We start from the raw sequence: 26,616 nt of genomic DNA, 5'->3' as shown, positions 1-26,616 counted from the left end.
ATTCTCTGCTGGTTAAAACCCTCTGTAAAGTTGATGTGAGATACTTCCTTACAGGTTTTCCCCCCTCAGCTGCCTCCTTCTCATACCATTTCTTATCCAATGCTTTATTGACTATTTTTCTCTTTTGACTCTTTTCCCAGTAAGTTCAAAGCAGCCTTCATTCCCAAGCCTTCATTCCAGTTACCATGACTTTTGGCCTTGAAACTCGAGGCTTTTTAGCCTTCATAAAACACTTGACATTTTTAGTCAATGGAGACAAGGACAATGAAAACATCAACACATTGATGGGGCTTCAAAAGAGTTCTGTGGCAGAATACAATGTCTGACTGCTTTTTGGAACACCTACCTTTATTCCAGGTGATTCAAGATTCTAAAACTACAAGCAGCTCTTTCTCAGGATGTTGTTATTCCATGGATTGATACACTCCATGACTGCTTCCTCTGAATTTTAATGACGTGCTGTTTGTGAGTCTTTCAGTATCAGAGAGTTCAGCACTATCCTGGAAGCTCATCCATCATAGATCTGTGGATTCACTGATCTCCCAGCTTATTTCAAAAAACAAATATGTTACTGCATCTTTCATGAGAGAAAAACACACTGAGCACTCTCAGCCCTGTGCAGAGTTCTTTCAATTCTGCCTTAAGTATTCCAGTTTAAAGTAAAACATGTCCCACTGTGATTGCTTTTTGGAGGTGAGTGGGATTTCTTCTTTGTACTGCTGGGATGTGTTTCTGCCATCCTGGAAATAAGAAGTTTATTTCCCAAAGTCCATGGATTGTTAAGGTAAAGGAATAAACTGTCCTGGTTTTGACTTTTGCTGGATAAATGTGGATGTTGATGTCATGTGGGACTTTACACCCCTCTGGTCACCCTAAATGTCCCTCAGTACTCCAGGCTACCCCTCAGAATGGATCTATGTGGGCACCAGTAAGAATTCACCCCCCCAGACCAGCCTGCAGCAGAATACCCACAATTATCATCCCTCTGCCCTCATTAAAGAAACCCAGCAAGCATTCTGGTGTTAATTCATGTGCCTGGCTCCATGTCTGGGTCACAGCCTGGACATTCCAGTCTGGGGACCCCGGGGCTTTCCCACCTGCAGGGCTGGAGAGTGGGTGGCATCCATGGCTGCTGAGTGGGGACCCTGCAGGATCTGATTCACTGTCTGCAGGCAGTCCAGGAGGGAACAATGGGATCCTGCTGCCTCCTGCTTTCTGGCTCCTGCTGGCCTGGGAGTCCTTGAAGCACACTCAGATGTTCCCTAGGGAAGATCTTCTTTGCTACTAAAATAAACAGATGTCCTGCTGGTTTCTGATATCATAAGTATCCTTGCCTGTGAACTCATTCTACTATAAATAGTAGGTTCATGCCTATTCAAAGAGCTCTTTTATTCCCCTCTCCTCCTTTCAACCCACATCCTTGCTGGTTTCTGGGATCTCTTACACGTGTGAAGGACGTCCCTTTCTCTGTGATTATGTCAGCACATGGAGCTGTTCCTAATGGGATTTCAGGGCCATCGTGTGAGTCTGGGATGTGCCTGCTCAGGGCTGTTGTGTGTCTCTGTTAAGAGCTCTGCTGACAGCCATAGGCTAGTGGATTTCCTAGGAGCAGCTTTAGGCGTGAACACATCCATCAGTGCAAATGTAAGGTTGCATTCCAAGTTGATGTAACACAGAGGTATAGAAACCATTCCTTGAAAAACCATTCCAGGCAAGGAACTTGCTGGTGGGCAGGGTTTTTCCTTCTGGGCATCTGTTTAAATTGAGGAAGAAATTAGGGATGGAGTGAGAATAATCCATGACCCTTCTGTCTAGAAACTCACACAATCACAGCTGAAATTTGCTTGAGGCTCTATTTTTTTCCAGAATTAGACCAGTGTAGAACCACCTCATCTAGAAGGACCATGGGATTGTGACACAGGCACCAGACACCTGGACAGAATCCTGCCCATGCATTTGAAGTCCTGACCTTGCTTTGTTCTACCAGAGTGAGGATTCAGGGTACAGCCTGGGTGAGTGCAAGCTCTGGATTTTGGCTCCAGGCTGGATGTGATGATCTGGGAGGTCTTTTTCAACCTTGATGACTACGTGGTCCTAGAGGGACATTTCCTGAGGCTGGAGTTACACTGTGCTTTGGGGTGCACGTCAGGTTTGTGAGCGAAAGACAGACCCTGGCTGACAGCACTGGGCAATGGCACCGCAGAGACCTTGCCCTGAGCTCAGGAGGAGCTTGCCAAGCTAAGTCATCATCATTCTTTCTTTTCTTTTCTTTTTCCCCCTTTCTTTTCTTTTCTTTTCTTTTCTTTTCTTTTCTTTTCTTTTCTTTTCTTTTCTTTTCTTTTCTTTTCTTTTCTTTTCTTTTCTTTTCTTTTCTTTTCTTTTCTTTTCTTTTCTTTTCTTTTCTTTTCTTTTTTCTTTTCTTTTCTTTTCTTTTCTTTTCTTTTCTTTTCTTTTCTTTTCTTTTCTTTTCTTTTCTTTTCTTTTCTTTTCTTTTCTTTTCTTTTCTTTTCTTTTCTTTTCTTTTCTTTTCTTTTCTTTTCTTTTCTTTTCTTTTCTTTTCTTCTTTTCTTTTCTTTTCCTTTCTCTCCTCTCCTCTCCTCTCCTCTCCTCTCCTCTCCTCTCCTCTCCTCTCCTCTCCTCTCCTCTCCTCTCCTCTCCTCTCCTCTCCTCTCCTCTCCTCTCCTCTCCTCTCCTCTCCTCTCCTCTCCTCTCCTCTCCTCTCCTCTCCTCTCCTCTCCTCTCCTCTCCTCTCCTCTCCTCTCCTCTCCTCTCCTCTCCTCTCCTCTCCTCTCCTCTCCTCTCCTCTCCTCTTCTTTTTCTCCTTTTCTTTTCCTTTTCTTTTCTTTTGACACTTTGTATTGTACAGTAAAACAACACTCACTGGTCAGGGGTCTGTAAATTCTTTCTCTCTTCTGTAGTTTCTGAAAACTCCTCCTGTGTGCTTTGCTGTGACCTCTCTCCACTGAGTCACCTTATTCCCATCTCTCTCCAGCCCTGTTTTTCCTGCACTGTTCTGCTTTCCAGCACATGCTTCCAGGCACCATTTTCTCGAGTTTACCAGCCCTGATCTCTGCTCCCAGCCCACCCACTGACAAATGAAGCTGCCTCTGGGAGTACCTGCTGCCCTCACTGAGCAGCTTCCTTGCAGACAGACAGTCCCCTGGGGAGCATCAGTGATCCTCTCAAAATGCTGGGAGGAATATCAAATCCTCATGTTCTCTGTTAGGAAAGAGCCTCCTACTAGAAAGAGAAATAAACACTTCTCTTACAGGCAATGTGTTCATTATTTGTGCCTTCTAGGGGTTCATTCTCCTGGTACTGCCCTTTGGGACACATAAATCATTAGTTTAACTTGATATGTGTATTTTCTTGTCTTCTATTTTCAGGGCAGTGAACATGCTGGCATTTATCCAGCCAGCCTCCCCACAGCAGTGCAGTTATTCTGTTTCTGCTCTCTTGAATGCAGCATCTGAACATTTGGTCACATATTAGATTATGGTAATGGTGAAATAATTCCTTTAACCTCCTTTGAGTCGGGGCTCAGAAGAATAGTCTGATTTATCTGCTTCATGGGTGGTACTTCAGGCAGTTAATTAACGCACGTATAAACGATGTTATTTACCTTGACTGTCTCTTTGTGTTTGCCAATAACATTTAATGATTCAAATTGAATTGGCCAGAGAAATGGAAGAATGTTCTCAGTGGTTTATTATCCTCTAACGGGACATTCCAGGTTTGTACCTTCATAGCAAATCGTGTTCCAGTCCTAACCCTGATAATCCTGGCCACAGGATTGAGACTACAGCTGATAAATTAGAATAGTAAAGATAATCTTTAAAGATTATCTAATAGAACATATAGTAAAGACGTGATACTAAACTTGACAACTGCTCTTCTCTGACCAGATGGAAGCAGCCAGGAATGGAGCATCCTTGGTTTTTAGCAGAAGGAACCAAAGCTGTGTGAGATGTCTGGAGCGTGCCCAGGTCACACTCCCTCCCAGGCTCCTACAGAGAAGCAGCAGCAGCCTGAAAGGTTAAGATGCAATTCCCTGTCTCAGTGATAATCATGAAAGTAAATCTGGCCTTCATTTACCAAAATTGTGTGACTTTCTTCTCACATTTTAGCTTGTGTCAGCAGTAGGGAAAGGAGCAGCTCTGTAAAAAAGCAGTGGCTGTTACAGTGAAGTGCCAAATAAGTGTTTGGGAAGAGAGTCTTTCTTATATGGTAACAAAGTGGAGATCTACTGATGTAATGGGAACTGAACTGAACTGGAACTCTGATCTGTAAGTATCAAAGTTTCCTTTAAAATCCAGCTTGTGAAAGAGTGGTTCCCATGACCCTCAATCAAATTTAACCCTTCTGAAAAAAAGCTGGAGGAGGCAGATTTCTTCCTGCGTGAGTCGATTCTCTAAAGCCAAGCAGCAAGGTGTCTGCTTCTGACTGTTTATCCTCAGGGTGGGGCTGCAAATAGTCCTGCCTTTAAAACTGTCCCTTGATCTTGTGCAGCTAAGGAGGCCTCATCCTTCTGACAAGTTTGCTTCACATCATTAGAAAAAGCAACTTACCAGCACAGCTCTCAGAAGTTCCAGTGGTCAGTAAGGCTGCCTTAGTGGGGATAATGAAAAGGTCAAACTCCATTTCTTTTAATCCCTAAGATTGAACTTCTTAGAAATGACTAGGAAATAGTCCATGTCATCTGAACAAAGAACAGCTGAAGTGGATGGGAGCTGCACTGCCACCCAGGAACACAGTTGGATTCATGGCTCAGACAGTGACATCTTATGCAACCTTGGCTGAGCAGCCTCTCAACACGAATACCCTTTGTGAGTATTGTTGTTATTGTTATTGTTATTGTTATTATTATTATTATTGTCACCTGATTTGTTCAGCCTGGAGATGAGCAGGCTGAGGGCAGAGCTCCCCGGGGGCTGCAGCTCCTCCCGAGGGGCAGCTCCCATCTCTGCTCTGGGACAGGGACAGGAGCCAGGGAACGGCTGGGGCTGGGCCAGGGCAGCTCAGGCTGGAGAGCAGGAAAGGTTCTTCCCCCAGAGGGTGCTGGCACTGCCCAGGCTCCCCAGGGAATGGGCACGGCCCCGAGGCTGCCAGAGCTCCAGGAGCGTTTGGCCAGCGCTGCCAGGGATGCCCAGGGTGGGGTTGTTGGGGGGTCTGGGCAGGGACTGGGGCTGGGCTGGCTGATCGTTGGGGTCCCTTCCAGCTCAGGATATTCTGTGGCTCTGTAATTGTCTTCAATGAGTTCTTTGGGAAGAGAAATGTGGTTGTTTAGGGGTATGTGGACCATCTTTTTCTCCTGTAACTGTGAAGTAAAATAATGATTATTTATTCATGATAACCACAAAAAGCAGTGACGTTCATTGTGGAAAGGACCAATTTTGCTGTAACAATGGCAGCAGTCCCCTAAGTGACTGGCACTGTGCCAGTTTGGCCAATGAGACAGAGCAGTGTTTGCCTGTAGATGAGGCAAGAACCATCCAGCCCCACTCCGGAGGAACCTTCCAAAAACTTGATGTGTTGAGCATGGCCCCAAACCCAAGGCATCTGTACAGCTGCTGACTTCATTGCTGGCACCCTCGTGGTGTCTGTCTGCACAGAGCAGTCTCAGGAGGAGCAAACTGGGTGCCTTGGCTCCAGCTCCTTCCATCCAGGAGATGCCGTCTCCTCTACACTGTCACTTGCACCATCTCAGTCCCTCACGAGTTCAAAAGGAGGGGAGAAACAAAGGCAGACAGAGCAGGGGCAGAAAGTCCTTTTCAGTGTAGAAACCAGCTGGGTACCGCAAATTCTACCAGGAGATCTAAATAAGATCCAAGAGAAGGGAATCATCACCCTGACATAAACAATTGGATATCCATTTGGGACGTGCCACTTCAGCTGGAGAGGCTTTGGGATCGCTCTGCTCTCAGAGCTTGCCAAGGCCAAGGGTGAAAGGACAGCCTGGGAAAAGGATTGTTTGGGTTTCCTTGCTAACAGCACTTCAGAAATAATGGGCTGTGAGTGATGCAGAAGGTCTGAGCAGGGCTGTAGAGCATCAGTCCTCTGATGTGGAGTCTTTATGTGCACAAGGTCAAATTAACACAGTGCCAAATGTTGGACAGCGCTGAATGTGCCTTCATGTCCCCCCAAAAAAGGGTTAATTGGGTAAATTAAATTTTCTTTTGAAGGCACTTGAAGTCTGGCTGGGACTTGAGTCATAAAAACACAACTGGCCTGTGGTAGAACTGCTTACAAGCCATTGTGTGTTATCATGTACTGCAGAATAAATTTTCGTGGAGTTTGTGGACAGTAAAAATTAGCTTTGAAAATGCAAAAACCACCCCTCCCCCCAAATTTTTAAAGTTTAAATACAGTACTTCCCTATAGGTTTTATAATCCTCTTTTCTTGGTTTTGAAACACATTAAATGAATCCAGCACAGCGCCTGACATCTGAACAAAACTGATTGACCTAACACAGTGGGGCTTTTCAGACTCCAGGTTCCAAAAATTAATTAAGATTTGTGCTTTTCTTTCTAATTTTCAATAGGAAGAGTGTGAAATTCATTTAATGTTTTGAATGAGCAGCAAGGAGGGATCAGGGCAGAAAGACCCAATTTCTCATTCATTTCTGGAAAGGGAAAAATAATCAGACAGGTCTTCTCCAACAGCAAAGCTCATTGAGAAGAATTCAAATTCATAGTGCAGTTTGCCTGCTTTTAGTAACGCTGAGAAAAGTGTGCACGGGGTTTTGAAGGAGAATGCTGAAGTGATCTGGCCTAAAAATAATTTTAAAATAAATTTCAGATTTTAGCCAGGTCACTGTGGTCTCAGAATGCATTGCACAGCCACAGGAATGGGAATGAGAATGGGAATGGGAATGGGAACAGGAGTGGGAATGGGAGTGGGAATGGGATGGAGGCAGCAGCAGGGAGCAGGTTGGGTGAACACAAGACCTTCCCAAATTGTCCAGAAAAACCCCACATTGTCTGACAACACTGGAAACTTCTCATCCTTATGCAACTTTGAGCAAGTGGTTTCTCAGAAACGTGTCATAACACAGTGACTTTAATGGTGATATCTTCATTTTCCTTATCCTGGGAAGTCATTAAAGTCACCTGCATTGTCACCATGGGCTGGGGGTGACCCTGTTCCCCACCACTGGCCCTGATGCTGCCCTGCTGGCCGGGACCTGCTCCTGCCATGGCCTCAAACCTGATCCACCACGATGGATTTGTGGTGCTGGGGACTCCTGGTAGAACCAGGCCACCAGCCCTGGCCTGTCCTGCTCCCCTTGCTTAGGGATGGGGAGGTTCCAGCCTCAGGATCCCTGCTGCTGCCCATCCCTTTGGGAGCAGCTGACACTCCAGAGAGGGCTACAAAACGCTGGATACCAGTGCCAGCATGGCCATCACCTTGTGGACACATGGAAAAGTTTGCTTGCAGTAGCAGGGAACCAGCCTTGATCCTTCCTGGCTGAATGCTGGTAAAAAGCACATGCAGATGTACTGAAGGCAAATTCTGAATTACCTGGAATATTCTAAAGAAATGCCCAGTGAAATGAGGGCACTGACTATATTGAGAAGTACCCCTTTAAAAGTGTGTGTTTGATAAATTCTTCCTGGTGAGATTATGGGATTTTTGGGAATAACTCTGGCTTGCTTAGAAAGCAAAAACTCTGGAGAGGGGATTGGCAGGAGCTGGTTTTGCTGTTAGCCTTATTCAGGTTGCTAAGCTGATTAAAGGAGGCTTTGGATAACGTGTGTCATGTCTCAGCACCAGGGGATGAAGTGTTTCATGGCTTTTGGGAGCCAGAGCAGACTTAGTGACATCATAACAACTCAAATTTCACTTGAAAGCAGCTCACCTCTGCCTCCTGCTCCTTGTTCTTGCCAGCTCTGTCCTCCAAAGCCATTTCTGTCTGTAGGTCCTGTGCTCCAAGTTCCAGCAGGGACTGGGAATGCAGAATTAAGGGCTGCTGCTCTGTATTTCACAGCATGGAAAGGCTTTGATGCTTCACAACTGAGCAAGGGGGAAAAAAAGCTCTGAGCAGGGAGTTTTCTCCACCAACATGGCAGGAAACACTGGGGACAGGCTGTGCTTCACTCTCATTCCCTTCAAAATCTTGAAAGGAAGTATTTTCCAGGAAAAATGAGCTGTTATTATTTTTAATTTTTTTTTATTATTATCTTCTTAACTTAAAGTGTCCTCAGATTGGACATTGCAATAGAGATCTGATTTCCTTCTCCAGCCACAAGGCAACAGCTCAGCCTCACCCCCTCGTTTGGGGGATCAAAGCACTGGAAACGTCATCTGCAAAGTGGAAACCTTCAAGCAGAAGGAAAGTGAAAATTCCTTGCCTCTCCACTGTGGAGCAGCCTCATGTTTCAGGCACTGCCCTAAGGAGAGACATCTCTGGTGTTCAGACTGCTCAGGTGAACTGAAAACTAAAGATAAATGAAATTTGGGAATAAAAGTGAGATTCAAATCACTAAGTTTTTTCCTTTCACTGAAGAATATCTCAAATTTTCATTATTTAGTGTGCAGGAAGGAAGGAGACAAACAGGAGATTAGAAATGAAAAAACATGGTGGTGTCTTCCCCCAAAAAGAATAATTATTTAGATAAGGTGCTTGGCAGAAAGGCCATGCATGACCTAATCTAGGAAGCATGCCATTATTTAGCCCCAGTTATCTCCCAAATACTATTTTAAAATATGAACCTCCTGGTAAATTAGGAATAAAGACCAGTGCTGAAGGTCACTTTGTGACACACTGCTGGCCTGTGGGAGAGTCACAGGATTTGCTGTAAAGAAATCCATTTCTCCTAAGCAGATTTTTATACAGAATGGATTGTTTTTGCCAAACTGGACTGGGCTTCAGAATGATAATCAAAATAAAAAGAAAAATCCTGCAATTACAGGCCTACACCCATTTCTGTGTGAGAATTTTGCACATAATTAATGTGCACATTTTATCTACTGAGAAAATAGAGTGAAGCCAGCAGTTCCAATAGGCCACCAAAGCACTGTTGGCTCGTTTCAGTGTTCATGTGTTGTTTGCCTGTAATAAATTCACTGAGAGCGTGCCTTATTTTGTTAATTCTTCTCCTTTAATGTGTTTACAGAGCTCTGTAGTTGGGCAAAAAGGCCAGTGAAAAAGTCGAGGTCTGTTTTTTCTGCTTGTTAATCACTTACAATGAAAAGAGACTTTCCCTCTGATCCAGGAGTGTCTCAATTGCCCTTTGTACTTGTGACAGAAAAGGCAGGTTCACAACTCACTGCTGGGTTTTGAGATGTGATTCTCTACTTAGGCTGACTTAAGTTAGTCATTTCACAAGGATTATTCCTGACTTATCCTGCTCTTTCTGAGGGAAGAGTCAAGATGGGTGATGTTTGGTTAAGCAGAGACATGTGGAGGGGAAGAAAAAAGCAGGAAAATAGGCTTAGAGAGCCAATACTCCCTGAAATACTTGTGATCAGACCTCAGCACAGTCACCTCACCTGCCACTGCACCAAACCTCCCATCAGTCAGAACAAATCACCCGAAAATAAGATTATAATGCTCTGCCAGTTTTTTAAATACTTTTATCCAAGAAATGCAAAGCCGAAGGAATTCCTTGCTGGAAGACTCCTAATCCCTGGAGTGATCTGCATTGTGTGTATTTCCCCACAATCATTTTCATATGAGTATTGGAATGCTTCATAAAATCCCTCCATTTGCCTTTGGGGGTGTTCCAAAACTCTTCCAGAAAGTCTAAAGTTTCAGGGATTTTCTTGGGATTATTTTGACTTCAACTGGAACGTGCCTCGCTTGACTCCAGACAGAAGAGAAATAAAGTCAGCCTGTGTGGGTAAACATGGCTCTTCCCCTGGGAATTCTGTGCTGGAGGAGCCTGGGAGTGTCTGTTTGTGCATAAGAGAGGCCCCTTTGTCACTCAGGTTAGCAAATCATTATCATGATATGGAAAAATTAATAAAGAGGAAATGAGTTTACAGCGCGAGGAATTGCTTTGCCTAAAGGCGGTTCAGTGGCCGGCGGTTTTCCTGCAAACAACGATGTCCTTGTCAGAGCTGGGTTACAAAATGGAAAAAAAAATGGAGAAGGGGGAAAGATGTGTGGGAGGAATAACACACAACTGAAAATTTCAGTGCTGGTGAAGTCCAGGATGGTGTGTGGGGCAGTTGAGGGACATTTCTTGCCTGTCAAGAGCCATCTGGGAAAGCCACTCCCATGGGAGAGGACACGACTCCAGCATTTTTAAGCAAAGTAACAAAGCCTTTGTTTTACCAAAGTCTTCCTTTGTAAGGAGGGATGAGGCCCAATCAATGAGCAGGAAAGGGGATGGATTTGTAGGTAAAACTGACTCTCTGAGAGGAAAAGATTTCCTCTGATGAAGACACGTCAACAAGGGATGGAAATGTCCACCTGCTGCAGAGATCCAGAGCAGGCACCAGGGGATCAGAGGGATGGAGCAGCTCTGCTGGGAGGGAAGGCTGGCACAGCTGGCATTGTTCACCTGGAGAGGAGAAGCTTTGGGGTGAGCTCAGTGTGACCTTGCAGGGCCTGAAGGAGCTACAGGAAAGATGGAGAGCAAAGATTGACAAGGGCTTGGAGGGACAGGAGAAAAGGGAATGGCTTTAAGCTGCCAGGGGGCAGGGATGGATGGGATATTGGGAATTAGGAATTGTTCCCTCTGAGATGGGCAGGCCCTGGCACAGGGTGCCCAGAGCAGCTGGGGCTGCCCCTGGATCCCTGGCAGTGCCCAAGGCCAGGCTGGACAGAGCACCCTGGGATAGTGGGAGATGTCCCTGCCCATGGCAGGGCTGGGATGAGATGATTTTAAGGTCCCTTCTGGCCCAAACAATTCCATTATTCTGCGATCTAAAAAGGGGTTTTTTTAGCTACAACCTACCAAAATATTCATCTATTTAGCCAGAAATTCTTACTAGCTCTCATTTTGAAATGAATACTCCTCCAGATGAAAGCAGATTAAACTCTTTTTAAAATTATCTTATTTCTCTACTGAACAATTGTAAACCACACTGCACAGTGAAATGGCATTTTTTCACTGCACCAGGAACTGAAACTTATCAAGCAGAAGGTGAAACTTACTGAGTGATCTAGAGAAGCAGAAAAACATCTAAGTTAGCTATTGGCTCCCCAGTGCAGATGCGTGGCCCTATCTAATTCCCTAAAGAGCTCTGTAAAGCTGTGCTGATTACCTGAAGGGTAAAGTGGGAAGAATCTTAAAGTCTTTTATCACAGGAATAACCAGGACAAATGATAAAAACCTAATAAAAAGGCTTTTCAGTATGTTAAGACAGGACAATTGAAACTTTCTGAAGGAGATTAAAGTTTCTCTTTAAAGTCTTGTTCCTGCAGAATTCCCTGGTCTCAAGAAAAATGGGGAAAGGCTATACAGAAATGAAGAAAAACATCTCTTTGTTCAGCAGTGGATTATGTTACAAGATAAATTTTGGCAGCCAATTCATTTTTCACCTGAATGGCTGCAGCTGTCACCTCTTATCCCAAAATATGTGTAAAAGGATTTCAGAGCTTCAGTACTTTCTATCTGAGCTGTACCTACTCTTTTTTATCATAGACAAAACTACTGAATAAGCTTCTGTCTCTCTGCCTTTGGGGTGATGGAGGTCACTCAAATGATATCAGTGCAGGTTTGTGGTGATCTGGCAATCTGAGCCTGTTGTATTTTCCAGGTGCTCGTAGCAATTGCAGTAACTGAGCCAATCAAGGGTCTGCTCCCCCTCCCTCAGTATCTCATGGCACTGCAGATGCCGTGGGACTGGAGGGATTTGAGGAGCCTTTGTGCTGCTCCCCTCTGGGGGGTGTAGCTCCCACAGGCTGTGTTGTGGAGTCTTTAAAGTTCTTTGTTCTATTTAATACTTTGGAAAAGCTGTGATGTCACAGAGCTGTGAACTCAAGCTCAACAAGCAGTGAAGAAGTACTACCAAATGTAGTGGTTTGATGATTTACTTCAAGAGGACTCAGAGAACTTTGGATTTTGGCATTTTTGCAGGTTATTTATCTGGTGGCTGATATGGGGAAGGGCTTTGATTTCATCCAAAGCCAATTGCTTAAGGCCCAGCTGAAGCTGAGCTGTTCATTCCCAGGGCCTGGGTGCAGGAAGATTCATTACAAATTCACAAACACCAGACAAGAGGTAGACACGGGGAAGAATACTTTGAAGAACAGCAGAAAATAGGATTATGAAGGAGTCTTTTGGAAATATTTCAGTATATTATGGGTCCTGACCAGTGCATCTCTTGATTCCAGCCTTGTAAGGATGATGTTTTCTGGTCTGGATAATTGGCATAAACCAGGGATATTCCAGCCTGCAGTAAATGCTGAGGGATTGGTAATTATTACCAGGAGCCAAATACAGGTCTCTGTTGGCAGCAGCATTCCCAGTGACATTAATGGGGATGGAGAGAGTCTCCTTTCTAGATGAACCTTCTGCTTTGGCCTCTGAACATTTCCTAGCCCTGGATTTTTTCCCAGAACAAGGCAAGTGAGGCATAGCTTGTTGCACTTTCTTCTTGGACATACTGGTCTTCCTGAGCTGAAACTCATGATGTGAGGAGAACAGACCCAACTAACGTTTGTTTGCCTTACTGAATCAATAGCATAAAGTCTGGCACAACTAACAGCTTCCTGTAGGTTATTCTGCCAAGTTTAAAATCCTCTTCCTGGATGCAGGAATGCCTTTCAGATGGCATTCCTTCCTCCCAACCATTCTAATAATATTTACCCAGAGGAAGCAGTGTGTTTGCCACAAAGTGATCCCAAGTCATGCCTCCATAAATCCATGGATTTCAATGAAATTATGTTGTCAACAAAGAAAATGGTGATCACCATTTGTTAATTACTGAGAGAAAATTGCCTACAAGTAGGAGAGAGATCAGGATGTGACCACTATGGAGAGAGACCACTGGGCAGATCTGCCCAATCTTTTACTCCTGTTTCTTTGTAAGCACTTTCTACCATATTATTAATCATGTTGTCCTCCTGTATTTTCATTGGCTCCTTCTTAGTTAATATTTATGTTGTACAATATATTTCTCTGAAGGATGGGAAGATGGTTTTCTCAGAGATGTGGCAATTCTTCAAAGTGTTCTATTCAGAGTTCAGGATTTGGGGTAATTTAAGGCATGCAGAAGGCCTGCAGGGATTCTGCAAAGATGTGGGAGGGGAGAAATGTGGAGGTCAAGCTGGACTTTCTTAAAGTGCTTCCTGAGCAGTGTTGGCTGCGGCTGAAAGCTTTGTTCTTCACTCTCTCAAGCTAAAAAGGGACAGCCTCTGGAAGCAGTGAGTAGAAGACCTCATTGGCAACCTGTGAAAGTCTGATTCCTGCTGTGGTGAAGCTGCAGCTGTTCTCTAAGATGAGTTTTTTTAAATTAACCATCACAGACAATCCAGGAGGATGATCCACACCTGGTCCAAGTGGCATCATTGCCTTCCCAGATCTGAGCCCAGGCTCTGCACTGTCACCTGTAACTTGAACTGTTGGCTTCTAAATCCCAGCTGGTCACAGGTGACCCAGGTTTAGTCACTCAGCCCAACCCCCCTCTAAGCACTGCTGACATCCCAGTTGGGCCTCCTACCACAGAGGCTGACACACCAGCAAACAAAAGTAGGTCACTCAGCTGTCACAAGCATGAGAAAACAGTTCTGCCAGCATAGAAAATGTTTGCACTTGGGGTTTTAAACTTTGATAGATTGCTGCACACAAAACAACAAATTAAAAATAATTTAAAAAAAACAAACACCCCCCCCCCCCAACTAACTGGCAAGTAATGTGACCAACAGACTTCTTGGGTTTCATTGAATATTTTAATGAGCTTCCTTAACTCTGAGAGAGGAAAGCAAAGACGTGCTCCCTCAAGATCCTTAGAGAGAGCCCAGACTACTTCCAATGGAAAGTACCAATCTAGGAATTGCTCCCTGAGGTGTGCTTAGGAAGACTTGCTTGGACTGACATCCTGGAAGTTGTCTGGGAATGCAGAGATCTGAGGTCAGAGGGGCTGATTTGGGTAAGGAAGTGTTTTGAAATTCTGCTTTTGGGAAACTAACCACAGCTGGCTAAGTATTAACATGTATTTCAAAGGAGGGTGTTATCAGAAATAATTAGGATTAATATCCTTGTCTTCAGGCCATTACCTTATCTCTTACTGCTGGTTATTTCAGATGCTGGAATTTAAGTCAAGTGATTTGTCAAGCAGAGTTTACTAAACAGAAAATGGTTTATAAATGTGTTATGAAGGCAGGCCAGGAGTACAAGCACTGTGTGGATGTGGGGATTGAACTGATTCTCAGTTTTGCTACAGATTCATATTTAAGACACTGAAAAGCTTTAAAGCTCCTCAAATTGATTCGGGTCTTTATAGACTGTGTTATAAGGTGTTGGTGTTGGTTCCAGAAAGGGAGGAGAGAACAAAAACCTTTTTAAATGGGAATGTTTATTGAGCTCCTCTGTGCCCTGAGGCTCTGCAGAGCATGGGAAAGAGGGACTCAACTCTCTCCAGGCACAGCACTGAGCTCTTTGACAGCCTGCAGTCCTCTGACCACTGACCAGGAGCTATCCCACACTCTGTGCTTCAAAACATCCCTCACAGGGTTCCCTGCCTTGGATTGTCCTGGGTGGGGATGGATTTCCAAAGGCAGTACCAGCCTGAAGCCTCAGGAGAGGACCTGAGGACAACACTGATGCATGGCCTGAGCTGTGCAGAGGGAGAGGAGGAGGCTGCTGGGGCTACAGAGCTCTTCACCCTGAACTCTGTCATTTAAATCCCCTTTATGCCTTTGGTACTCTGGCTTTCAGAAGGCTGCATGTGAAATCTGTGATGGAACAGAGAATCAAGCCTCCCTCCTGGCCTAAAAAGTACTTAGCTGCCCCACTCCCAGTCAGCATCTTCCTCTTCTGTCCACTGTGCCTAAAAAAATATTTTTAAAAGAAAAACTTTATTGTAAAACCTACAAAAGAGAGTTGAGACATCTTTCCTTGTTTTCCTAAAGTGTTAAAGCCTGAAGATTTAAGATTTATCTAAGAGATTTAGCTACACTACAGCTACTCTTACCATCAAAGTACTCTACCAGCACATGTATTTTTTGAGCTATTTGTATGCAAGTGCATTAAAAGGTGCAAGGCCAAACTTTCAGAAGTTGGCAGAAGTGGGAATTAGTTCCTAAGCAACCTGAATTTTGTCTTTTTATCTTTCTAATACTTTATTTTTCTTTCTACCTTAGGTAAGTCATGTACTTTTTTTATAACCATCAAATCCATTCTGAGTTCTTCTGTTTGTTGCTTCCTTACTGTGCCCATCACAACGTTTTAGCAAACACAAACCCCTCTTATATTCCTTTCCCTGTTGCTGGATACAATGGGATGGATGAGGAAGCAGGGACACAGGATGGAATAACCTCTTGGAATAACTTTTGGCTGCTTATTGAGAGATCCCCAAGGGCTGTTTTTTTCCCAGCAGTCTGGAGCATTTATTAATTCCCAGCTCCCACTGAGCTCAGCTGGGGTACAACAGGAGCACAAAAAAGCGGCCACCTGGCTGAAATAACTGAGCTCAGCTTGGTGGTGACAGAAGCTGATTCCAGCCTAAGTCTGCATCCAATTGCCTGAGCTATGAGCTCATCTCTTCTTTTCCAGGAAATCCTTCCTCATGCAGCATGTGAGTCTTCCTAGAAATGAAGTAGGAGCCTAAAAGTTTATATTGTTGTGCAGTACTAATTCAGTGCAGGGCATGTCTGGGGGTTTTTTAAACCAAATGAAATATTTTGGAGTAGGGAGGGAGGGGGGTGTGATCATGGCAGAGTGAGAGGGAACTCTGCAGCTTTAAAGAAGGAAACTAGGGTTTGCTAAGAGAGGAAGGAAAGGAGGGAAAGGAAAGAAGGGAAAGGAAGGAAGGAAAGGAAGGAAAGGAAGGGAAGGAAGGAAAGGAAGGAAGGAAAGGAAGGAAGGAAAGGAAGGAAAGGAAGGAAGGAAGTCTTTCACTCATCTCTCGTGTGTCCCTTCCAACTCAGGATCTTCTATGATCTCTGTCTCGTTAATGTTGGGGTTTTTCTACCAAGTCCTTCTTCCTGAGGGCTTTTTTTTGGGGGGGGAGGGGGGAAGGTTCATCAGTGCTCAGAGATGGAGGGCTCTGGAACACTCCCTAGGACCATAATTGTCTTCCCAGACAGAGAAAAGCCAAGGGCAGCACACACCAGCTCCTGCAATTCCTTATTTCCCTGGCTATGCTGTTCCCACCACCAAATGCTGATGTGAAGGACATGGAAATGTTTCACTGAGCACAGTGACACTTCCAGTGACACTGACAACATTCACAGTGACTCCCAGTTGTTTAAGTCCAGAAAGAAATAGAGGAGCTATTTTGCTCATTCCCACCATAGTGATTTTACAAAGGTTTTTCTCAAAAAAAGGATGGAGAGATGTGTGGACAGAGAGCCAGAAGATGACAAGGATAAGAGGCAACTCCCTTTCTATGTAAAGGATTGAGAATAAGAAAGGTCCCTATAAAATTTCTCCTCCCTGCCTTCTCTGTGTCTGTTTTCCCAAGTTTAATCTTTTGAACTGAATGTAGGACATGACAAGGCTCCTTTTTTTTTTTTTTTTTTTTTTTTTTTTTTTTTTTTTTTTTTTTTTTTTTAAGATGGCTTAAAAAGACTCCTCCTAATCACCAGGCTCAGAGCTGTTGTAAGAAATCAGCTCTACAAGTTTTCTTCAGGTATTACTAAAGTATCCCAAATATTCCTTCTGCAAAGATGTCAGCAGAACAAGGTGAGTCTAATGCTTCCTGAGGAAAGACTGGAGGTAGTGATGGGGTTGTGTTGGTCACTCACTCCAAGAATACTCCCAGAAGTTTGAATGAATACTCGTTAAAGTGTCTGCTTTCATGTGGCACATGAATTAGCAGCTTTGAGTTTTCTGTCCTTTTTTTGACCAGCAAGGTGTAGGCACACGGTTTGTGTCACTGGCGGTGGGGCTGTGTGTGACACACGGTGTGTGGTCACTGGCGGTGGGGCTGTGTGTGACACACGGTGTGTGGTCACTGGGATGGGGCTGTGTGTGACACACAGTGTGTGGTCACTGGCGGTGGGGCTGTGTGTGACACACGGTGTGTGGTCACTGGCAGTGGGGCTGTGTGTGACACACGGTGTGTGGTCACTGGCGGTGGGGCTGTGTGTGACACACGGTGTGTGGTCACTGGCGGTGGGGCTGTGTGTGACACACGGTGTGTGGTCACTGGGATGGGGCTGTGTGTGGCACACGGTGTGTGGTCACTGGCAGTGGGGCTGTGGCCCAGCCCCATCCCCAGCGGGCCCAGCTGTGAAAAGCAGGTGAGCAGCACTGACAGCAATGAGCCATGGAGTGCCCAGGTGTGCTGAGCAACCACCAAAGGGAGCAGAGGGCACAGAGGGGCAATGCATGAGCGTGAGGGTATAAAAGGTTGGGCTAAAGAACAAGGAGGGTGGACACTTACAGCACTCTGAAGTGACAGGATGCTACTCTGTATGGGCAGACACCTGGAGCCTTCTGATGAGGTGTGGTGTTACTGTGTGGGCTGAAGATTTCTGAAATTGTATGGTGATACTCTGTGTATCGTGGCTGTCTGGACTGTAGCATATGCTGTGATAGCAAGGGGCTCTGTGAGTCATCCCAGTATTCAGTCTGGACATCAAAACAAAACAAATAGGGCAGAAAGGTAACAATCCTGCCTGTGGTTCCGTGCCTTGCAATGTCTGGTTCCATATCCCAGTGGCAGTCCCACTGTTCCCCTCTGTGATAACACATTGCTGTCTGCTCTTTGGGGTTTTAATTCCTAAGCCTTTAAACCCATGACTAACCCACCTCTTTAGTGTTTGGGCTCCTGTGTGGGAAAGAACTGATGAGTCAAAATGATTTTTTTAAGAGATAACGGTGGCCATGGAAACAGAGTGAAATTCAAACACTGGAAAGGTGGGAGTGCAGAGCCTGAAGAGCTCTTCAGAGAACCTGTGTTTTGTTTGGTTTAAAACTACTGGTAAATAGGAGCCACAATGAGGCAAGACTGGATTGAATATGTTGTGCAGTGCTATATCAATGGAGCAATTAATCTGTTTATAAATTACCACTGATTGCTGTTGATTCTTTCCCTGGTAACCTTAAATTAAACTCAAATTTGCTACTAATCTGCTTTAACTAAAATAGCAATTAAATTGTGGGCAGATGAGAGATGAGTGCTTTCAGCTGTGGTTCAGTATTTAGTAGCCTCAGACACTCCCTTGTTCAAAGCTAACAACTCCAAATCCAGGAAGGGTTTTTGTTGGCTTTGCACTCAGGTAAGATCAAAGGTGTTGGGCTAATCCTGGAGACCCAAAGCTCTGCCTGTTTGCAGAAGGGGTAAATCACTGGGTATTAATAAAATATTGCTCACCCCAAGAAGCTCATTCCATGCTGGCCCAGAGGTCACCTCTGCATTGATTAACAAAATATATTCTGAGACTGTGACTGAGGCCTTTGAGCTGATGTGAGTATTTTCCCCCAAAACAGCACAAGGAGGCCTTTGGCTCACTGTTCAGCAAATCAATTATTTTCCAATGCACAGTCTGTACAGTTACTTAGAAGTGAAAGCTGTGTCTGCTACCTGTCCCTCCTGCAATCCATTCCTTCCACAAATGATAAGGATTTGTTAGGGACAATCCTGCCATGGAGATCCTTGTCTCCAGAGAGTGCTTTAATGAGCACAGACCGATTTCCAAATCACAGCCACGGTGTTTGCACAGCTGCTTTTCTAACCAGGTATTCCAACCACATTTGGATGCAAAACCTTCCTAGTTGGCTAATGTTTGTATTTTGATCTTCAAAATATCCATCTTCACAAGTGGTTTGACCTGTGGGGAAAGTTTCACCTTCGAGGTGCTGATTCACAGTAGATGATGGTGTGGTCTGGTAGAATAATTTCTGGTTTCAGCTCAGTGAGGCTGATAATATCCATGACTTAGACAAGGTTTTGTTTTAGTTTCATTTTCATCTTTCCATGCAAAATTGTACTCCTTGAGAATGGAGACTTAGTGTGAAGACCTGACTAAAGTTCCTGCCCATTCAGCTGCAGAGTCTGCAGAGGCTGAGTCCATAAATCCTGAGCAACCCACATGGGCAAATGTGGCTGATTCCCCAGGAACCTTGGGAATGTTTGACTGTTTGCAAGATTTCCAACCTATTCTATTTTCTCCAGTACCCAAGGATGTGAAGATCTTGAAAAATCAGGATAAAACTCATTTCTAGTCAGAACCAAGTCACAGGGAGCTCTTACCCAACATGTTCCTTTGCGTAGGAGCTTGGATCCGTTCCAGTGTTTTGTCAGCCAATATTTATGGTCTTCCAACCCCTTCCCCATGGCAGCTGGCTGAAGTTTGAAAGCAATTACAAGTCTGGGCTGATGTTAGTCAGTTTGTAGGAGGGAGTAACTAAGTGCTAACCCTAACAACACTTCCCTTGCTGTGCCTGGAGGGCTCAGTTGGGAGCAGATCCTTTTCTCTGGGTGAAATTGCTTACCCAGTGTGAGCACCAGGAGTTTGGGTGCAGTTCTGAGGTGGAAAGAAGCTCTTTTGCCCAACTTCTGCCTCATGTTTTCTTCTCCCAGAGTCTTTCAGAGAATCCAACTCTACCCTGTAAGTTTTCACCAAACCTTAGTTCTGAAATAGCAACTATAACACTGCCTTCTCTGAGAAATGTCCAAATAAATGTCTTTGCCCAGGATGTCTCACAAATGACCTCCTCACCAGGCACACAGCACTATTCCTGAATTTAGAACTGGGTTTCAAAGGAGTTTGCTATCACCCCTTCATTTCAGAAGTCATTTGGGTGATGTGTTTGACAGCCATGGCTGGATTTGGATGGTTAGACAGGTTGAGAATGTGTAGCAAACAACTCTTAACTTTTATTCTATTCACCTTCCCATGTCACTTTTTAGAATCACCTTTTCTCTGTGTCAATATTTCTCCCCCATAAGCAGAGCTTGCCATGTAAGAGGAAGGAGCTGTTACTGCTTCACTGTGCAAAGCAACACTGATAAATAAATGCCAGAAATGCCTCATTTCAGCAAGCCTGGAGACTGAAGCCCTCTCCTTTGCAAAACACAGGTCCAGCTCATGTAGGAGCAACAAAACGTCTTTTGTTTCTTTCTTATGGCTCCTCATTCTTGAAATCAATATCAAATCAGTAACAGAACAATCCTCTATCCTAATTCTCTATGACACCCTCTGCTCATTTCTCACAAGTTTTGGAGTGACTCCTGGAATGGAAACAGTTCTAAATTGAGGATCTGCATTCAGGATTTCATCCTGACTTCATTTTTAGTGCCTCTGGAGCGATGGCAGTGTGAGAGCTGGTGGGTACCACTGCCTGCCCTGGTGAATCAGAAATTGCTCCTTTCTCTGACATCACCGTGTCATGGTCCTGGGAAAGAAACTAAGCATGATTGAAGGGTAGGAAAAAGCCTTGAAAAAAAAGAAATTACACTGGTTTGAGGTTAAATCCATTTGTAGTCCAAAGATGCCCTGGGACTGACTGTCCCTTGTAGCAAGATGTGGAGGGGAACAGTCACGCACAAATCTGGCAGACAGAGGAACCTTGAGATGGTTTGTGATAACCAGACTGAAAAGTAAGGGAGTGGGGCTGATGGAAGCTGGCCTGGAAACATGCAATCTAAAAATCCCATGTGATTCCAATCAGTTCCTTCTCCTGGCTGCATTCTTTACATGCCTCTTGATTCTGTGCTGCATACACAGCTCCACATGCTATACATAACTTATCCTGCAGCCTGAAATCATCCTGCAAGGAAAAATGAGCCCCCAAGAAGCACTCACAGATGTAAAACTGCAGTCTGTAGATTAAGGGCTTAGCACCAGGCTGCTGGGCCAGACCACCTCGCCTGGAAGCTGGGAAGCTTTTGGTGATGTTTCAAGCTGTGTGCTTTTCTGTTCCCTTGTTATGACCCTATAGCTTCACATCTGGACCCCAGAGCACCTCTGGATGCCTGTTTGTATCCCACTGAGGAACATATTTTTCACAGCTTTATTAAGAACTCCTGCAGTGGACTGAAAGCGAGGAGTTGGTGTTTTATGGTGGAGCTGACAAGAACTTCACACGTTTTTTGGAGGTGTTTTTAGCCCAGGCAGTTTTTTTTTTTTTTTTGCTGGTGACTCCTGAATGCACCCACCAAGGACTGCAGGTATGGGAATCCTTGTGAGCCCCAAACCTGCCCTCTGACAGGCTCCCTCACACCCCAGGGCTGCCCCCCAGCCAGTGCTCCAGGTGGGGCATAGCATGGGTGAGGGGTGATGTCATGTGCTTCAGTGCTTCACAGAACTTTTAAAGGGCTGGAGGATCACATGAGTAATGAATTGTTAAAAATGGTTCATGTCAAGAGGTCGCTGCTGCCTCTGCTGCTGCTTCAGGGTGTGCCAGTGACTCAAAGAAAAGGCAAAAGGCTGATTTCTCTGAGCGAGCAGTGACTCATTGACATCTGCCTTTTTCTGTTTATCCCTGTGAATTCTCTCATTGACTTGCAGATTTTCCTTTCCATTCTCTTTTACAGTAAGACTGTTACTGTGTCAGTCTAATTTTGCTCCTTCTATAGACAACTTTTTCCAATGCCCTCCTCCACGTCTTCCCTGGGAAGGATTTGCTTTTCAGAGAGACTCTCTGAAGCCAGCCTGTCTGGGAGCACTGCTGCAGTGCCATCCTTCAGCACCAAAGTGCAAAGCATTTCACAGACAGCTTTTCTTAGAGGTATTTGGAAAGTGGGGCCTGTGGGAGAGGTAAATCTGAAGGAACTGAGCTTCTCTACACCTCTGTCTCTCCCTGGAAGGAGGTTTCCAGCCAAGCTGTCCAGCTCTGAGTGCTGCTGATGTTGTCAATTTGGTCAGATCTATCTTTAGCTTCCCCCTCTGCAGAAATCAGTTGGTTTTCATGTTTTATCAAAACACCCTGACTCAAAGTCAAGCCTGTGATTTTGGGTTTGTGCTCTTGGCTGCCAGCAGGGTGGATTTCTTTAATGACAATTTTGGGTACACGCGGTTGTGCTGTGGTGTTTTCCCCTTCCAAAAAATGCTGTGTGCAAGTGCTGGCAATGTTTCAGGGCTGACAAGGCAGTGTCTCTCCTTCCTCTGTGCCACTGTGGCCCAAATTATGGTGGGCAGTTCTCAGAAATCAAACTGCTCCAAGTCTGGGCACTGGTAGGGGTCACGCTCCCTAGGGCAGCTCCAAAAGCTTTCATTTAGACTTCTTTAGTGCTGCTGTTCATCATTAAATGGGCAAAAAGGGTTTAGAGGATAGAACTGAAGCTTTAACTCAACTGTCTAATGTATAAAGGATCCCAGTCTGCATCCCCAGCACTTTCTGGACTCCAAGCTCAATGCAACTCAGCTTTTCCAGACTCTTTTACATTCCTTCACTCCCTCTTGTCTTGGTTGACTTTGGCCAGGAACTCTCTTCACTTCCAGTTCCTTCATTTCAGATCCAAACCTCAGACAGAGCTTTAAATGTTTTCTTAGAGATGCTTATAGTTGTGACCACAACAAGGAAATCATGATCTCCACTTAAATGATAAGAATCTGACAATTCATCTCTATATTTTTAGACACCACAATGTAGCAAAGATTTCTGTGGGTGGGGGGCAGGGAGGGATTGTGGGGAAATGGAAGGCATGAAAGTCACAACCAGAGAGGAGTTTAAGCACATCCTGTCCAGTGATTTTTTTTTCTTATTCTCACAATAAAAGGAGAGATTTGTTAATTTTTGATGATGGTTTGTGACTCAGTAATCAGTGCAGTTTACCCTCAGAACTGATGTTCTTTTTTTTTTTCCAGGGTCCTTTTGCCCCCTGCTCTCACACCCATCCAAGTCTCCTCTGTATGGGGACCACGCTGTGGTTTTGGGAAGAGCAGGACAGCAACAGCACAGTTTCTGTCTGGGAGACAGAACCTGACCCAAAATTTCCAGGGAAAAGGAATAACTTAAACTGTGGTTCATGCTGCCATGATGCTTTCTTCCTTTCATTGAATGTTCTGAGCATGTTATAAAATCGTTTTAGGATGTCTTGGTGATTCAACACACTCAGAGTTGAATCCATAAAAGAGAAGTGAGAGTGGGGCACAGCAAAGCCTTGTGATCTCAAAGACATATTTTTCAAATGTCGTAGAGCCATAGAATTGTTTAGGTTGGAAAAGACCATCGAGATCATCAAATCCAACCGTTCCCCCAGCACTGCCAAGTCCACCACTAATCCATGTCCCCAGAGCAACATCTCCATGGCTTTCAAGTACCTCCAGGGATGGTGACTCAAACACTTCCCCAGGCAGCCTCTTCCAGAGTGGGACACTCCTTTTGGTGAAGATTTTTTTCCTACTCTAATCCAGCGACTGGCTGTTGCTTGGTGAGATTTGAGGTTGTGTGTCTTGGTTTGAAAAGACAGGTGTTTGCTAAAGAAGGCAGGAGCCTCCCTTGAAATGGAAAATGTAAACCCCCTCCCTCTGAATTATTATAATTTTGAAATTAAGGGGCTCTTGGGTAAAGATATGAGAGTAGGAACAACAGTTCTTTACTAGGAAAATTAAAAATTAAAATGCAGTAATACAAAACAACACTGCCAGAGTGAGAGCAGGCCCTGGCAGGCTGTGGGTCAGGGTGTGGCAGCAGTGCCATTCCATGGGGGCTCAGCCCTCCTGCAGTGCCAGCTGTGCTTCTGCTGGAGCAGGATCCTGGACAAGGCTGGAGTTTTCCTCTGGAGCTCCAGGGCTGCTGGAGATGGGCCTGGGCTCCCTCTGGGAATGCAGTGGGGCAGAAAGCTGCTCCTCTGGGAATGCAGTGGGGCAGAAAGCTGCTCCTCTGGGAATGCAGTGGGGCAGAAAGCTGCTCCTCTGGGAATGCAGTGGGGCAGAAAGCTGCTCCTCTGGGAATGCAGTGGGCAAAGGCTGCTGTGCTGTTCCAAGGTCAGATTGGATCCAGGTAGGAATGCTTGGCTCCTGCCCTGGGCAGAGCCTCTCCCCATGGGATGCTGGAATTTTCTCAGCCATGCAGGGACACTCAGTGGCCATGAACAGCAGAGATCTCCTGGAGGGAGGATTGGCTGTGGGAGAGATAAAGCAAAGTGCCCAATGCACAGAGGAGAACTGCCCCAGCTCTGACAGATGGGAATAGAACACACACCCCCAGCCACATCTTGTAACCTGACACTGCGGCATTTAGCTGTACCTACACGGCAGCACCCACTGGCTGCGGGGTGGAGACCTCCAGGAAATGCCTCCAGTTATCCCAGACACACACCCATGGGAATGCACAGGCTGTTTGTCAGGGCAACTCTTTTTACCAAAGCTAAAATAACCTTGGTGTTGCTCACCTACATTAACCACATAATGAGGATGTGCCTGTACAGATGAAAATATTGTGAAAATATTGAAAACATTGCAATTCTGTTTGAGTCAAAAATCACTCTGGAATACACTTAGAATCATGTGGTGCTGGTCTTTGTCCTGCTGTTTTCATCATCCTCAGCCTAAGATGTGAAAAGAAAAGATTTTCCCACTGTAAGTCACCTCATCCCTGTGGTGGAAGGTGGAATGTCCTGCTTGAAACCTTTAGAAGTACACATAGATTGAAGCAATGACCAAACAAATTATCCTATACAGCCAGGAATTCATAGAAGTTTCAAAAGGATAGAAAACTTAACCAGCATGCCTGATTTCCAGTGATATTCTGGAACTTAATTCCTGTACACCCAAATAAATATTTGGTCTTACTGATCCAGGAAGGTCAAAAAATCAGCTCCTGACACTCTGCAGGCATCAGCTGCAGCTCTGTGGAGCCCTCTTTTTGTTCCAGAGTGGGGCTGTTATTTACTTGAATGCTCCTCAAATGAGATACACCTGCTTTTCCTGGACTCCTCCCAGGGCCTTGGTACAGATGGGGAAAATTCATCTTCCATCTGCTGACTTCTGCTGCAGGTTTGTTTCTGCTCTTTAAGGCCTCTCTCTCAAACTCACAGCACCAGAGAAAGACCTGCTTGACCAAAATGTTCAGTAAGTGGTTCTGAGGAGGGGAAGTTGAGGAAATCCCAAAGAAATGGTTTGGTTCTTCCCAGCAGGGAATGCTGGATGCACTCCTGGGCTCACCCTGTGAGCGCTGCTGCCTCCAAACCAAGGCTTACATAAAACTTCCAAGGAGAATTAATTAATCCTCTGCTCTGAATGACTTGTTTTGCATCAGGAAAGATGACAACATCACCCAGAAATGTCCTCTGAGCTGGTCCCAGGGATGAGCTGCTGGAAGGAATCAAACATTTACAGCTCCAGAGGGACAGAGAGGTTTGTGCAGGGTGAGAGCTGCAAACACTGCAGGCATTGCACACCCCTGAAACCAGGGCACGTGTTTATGGGGGATTAACGATTTAAACAAGGAGTTTGTGCAGGAAAAACTGATGGGCCAAGGTTTTGCCTGGAGTAAAGCAGGGTTGTTGTGCTGGAATCCTTCCCTGGTGGCTCAGGGTTCAAGGGCTGGTCCAAGGGCAAGGGGTGAACACACCAGGTCCAGGGATCTGGGATAGATAATCCAGCTCTCTGTTCATACAAATCTCCTGCAAATGTTTTCACACCTTCTTGAGGTGACAAAAACAAAGCTGGGAAACCCAAACTTTATTTTTTAAAACAATTATTATTTACTTTTTTAATTCTTGGATTTTTCCATGTGCCCAAATAAGCTGATTGATTCTCAAAGGTACCTATAACTCTTCCAACTGCAGCAGTGGGAAGCACCTGGAATGTCAGAGATACCCACAAGTGAAATAAAAAAAGCCATACTCAATCAAGCAAGGCAGTTAAAGCAAATTAAACATGGAAAAAGCAACAGATTAATTTAAAAGTCGCTGGCTGGGATTTGGAGAATATTTGTACTTCCCCAGTAAACACTCCAATAGACTTGGACCCAGAGTGTTCCTAGGCACTAGCCAAGCTGCCACAGTCTCTTTTAGTTTCCAGGATCCATCTCCTTTGCAGCTAATCCAGAATGTATTCCTTGCTTTCCTGACAGCTCCATCACCTTTGGACTCTGAGTCTGTGGTTGCCATGTGTGCACATTTTCAACTTTCAGCAGAAGCACCAGGATTTGATATAATGCAGGAGGAGACACTTTAAAAAAGATCCTTAATTGAGGCCTGTCCCTGTCAAGGCAACGTGAAAACAGATGCTAAGATTCCCCTGCTTCTTTCTAAAATCCTGAATCATCTAAAATCCTGAAAGCCATTTTAACCAGGAAACATTTTTTTTCTTCCAAAGAAAATAAAAAATAAAAGATAACTTTTTTAGCTGATTGACTGTGAAAATAGGGATAGAACTGAGTAATAAAACTTGGTGCAATCTTTCAAATATGAGCCAAATGCATCAAATAGGGACTTATCTTTTCAGTAATCTAAACCCTACAGCTTCTCTCTGTTAATCTAGTCCAATGTCAAAGGTAGCCAAGCTTGGTTTAGCTCATTATAGGTATTTTCTAAAACTTGGCTAGACTGCAAATGCTATGTGTAGGCAAATCAAGATCTGACAGCCAAGACAATGCCAA

The 26,616-nt window shown here is 44.8% G+C and overlaps 2 long non-coding RNA genes across 4 annotated transcripts; both read left to right on the top strand.

Annotated features, from left to right (window-relative positions):
- The first annotated feature begins 2,031 nt into the window (after positions 1 to 2,031).
- Positions 2,032 to 8,483, top strand: LOC128817800 (uncharacterized). The gene is made up of 6 exons (XR_008440300.1): positions 2,032 to 2,149; positions 3,906 to 4,035; positions 4,128 to 4,286; positions 4,510 to 4,594; positions 4,673 to 4,826; positions 8,244 to 8,483. It is a non-coding gene; the product is annotated as an uncharacterized LOC128817800 (long non-coding RNA).
- A 3,453-nt stretch (positions 8,484 to 11,936) lies between these two features.
- LOC128817756 (uncharacterized) lies at positions 11,937 to 26,354 on the top strand. 3 transcript variants are annotated; one of them, XR_008440277.1, is made up of 4 exons: positions 11,937 to 12,030; positions 16,673 to 16,800; positions 25,270 to 25,367; positions 26,089 to 26,354. It is a non-coding gene; the product is annotated as an uncharacterized LOC128817756 (long non-coding RNA). The 3 variants fall into 3 exon arrangements; XR_008440276.1 differs by having other exon boundaries at positions 25,270 to 25,378; XR_008440278.1 differs by lacking the exons at positions 25,270 to 25,367; positions 26,089 to 26,354 and adding an exon at positions 22,875 to 23,090.
- Positions 26,355 to 26,616: the final 262 nt, after the last annotated feature.

This window comes from Vidua macroura, chromosome 21, assembly GCF_024509145.1.
Source record: "Vidua macroura isolate BioBank_ID:100142 chromosome 21, ASM2450914v1, whole genome shotgun sequence".
Classification (NCBI taxonomy): domain Eukaryota; kingdom Metazoa; phylum Chordata; class Aves; order Passeriformes; family Viduidae; genus Vidua; species Vidua macroura.
This window is presented reverse-complemented; position numbering and strand designations above follow the sequence as displayed.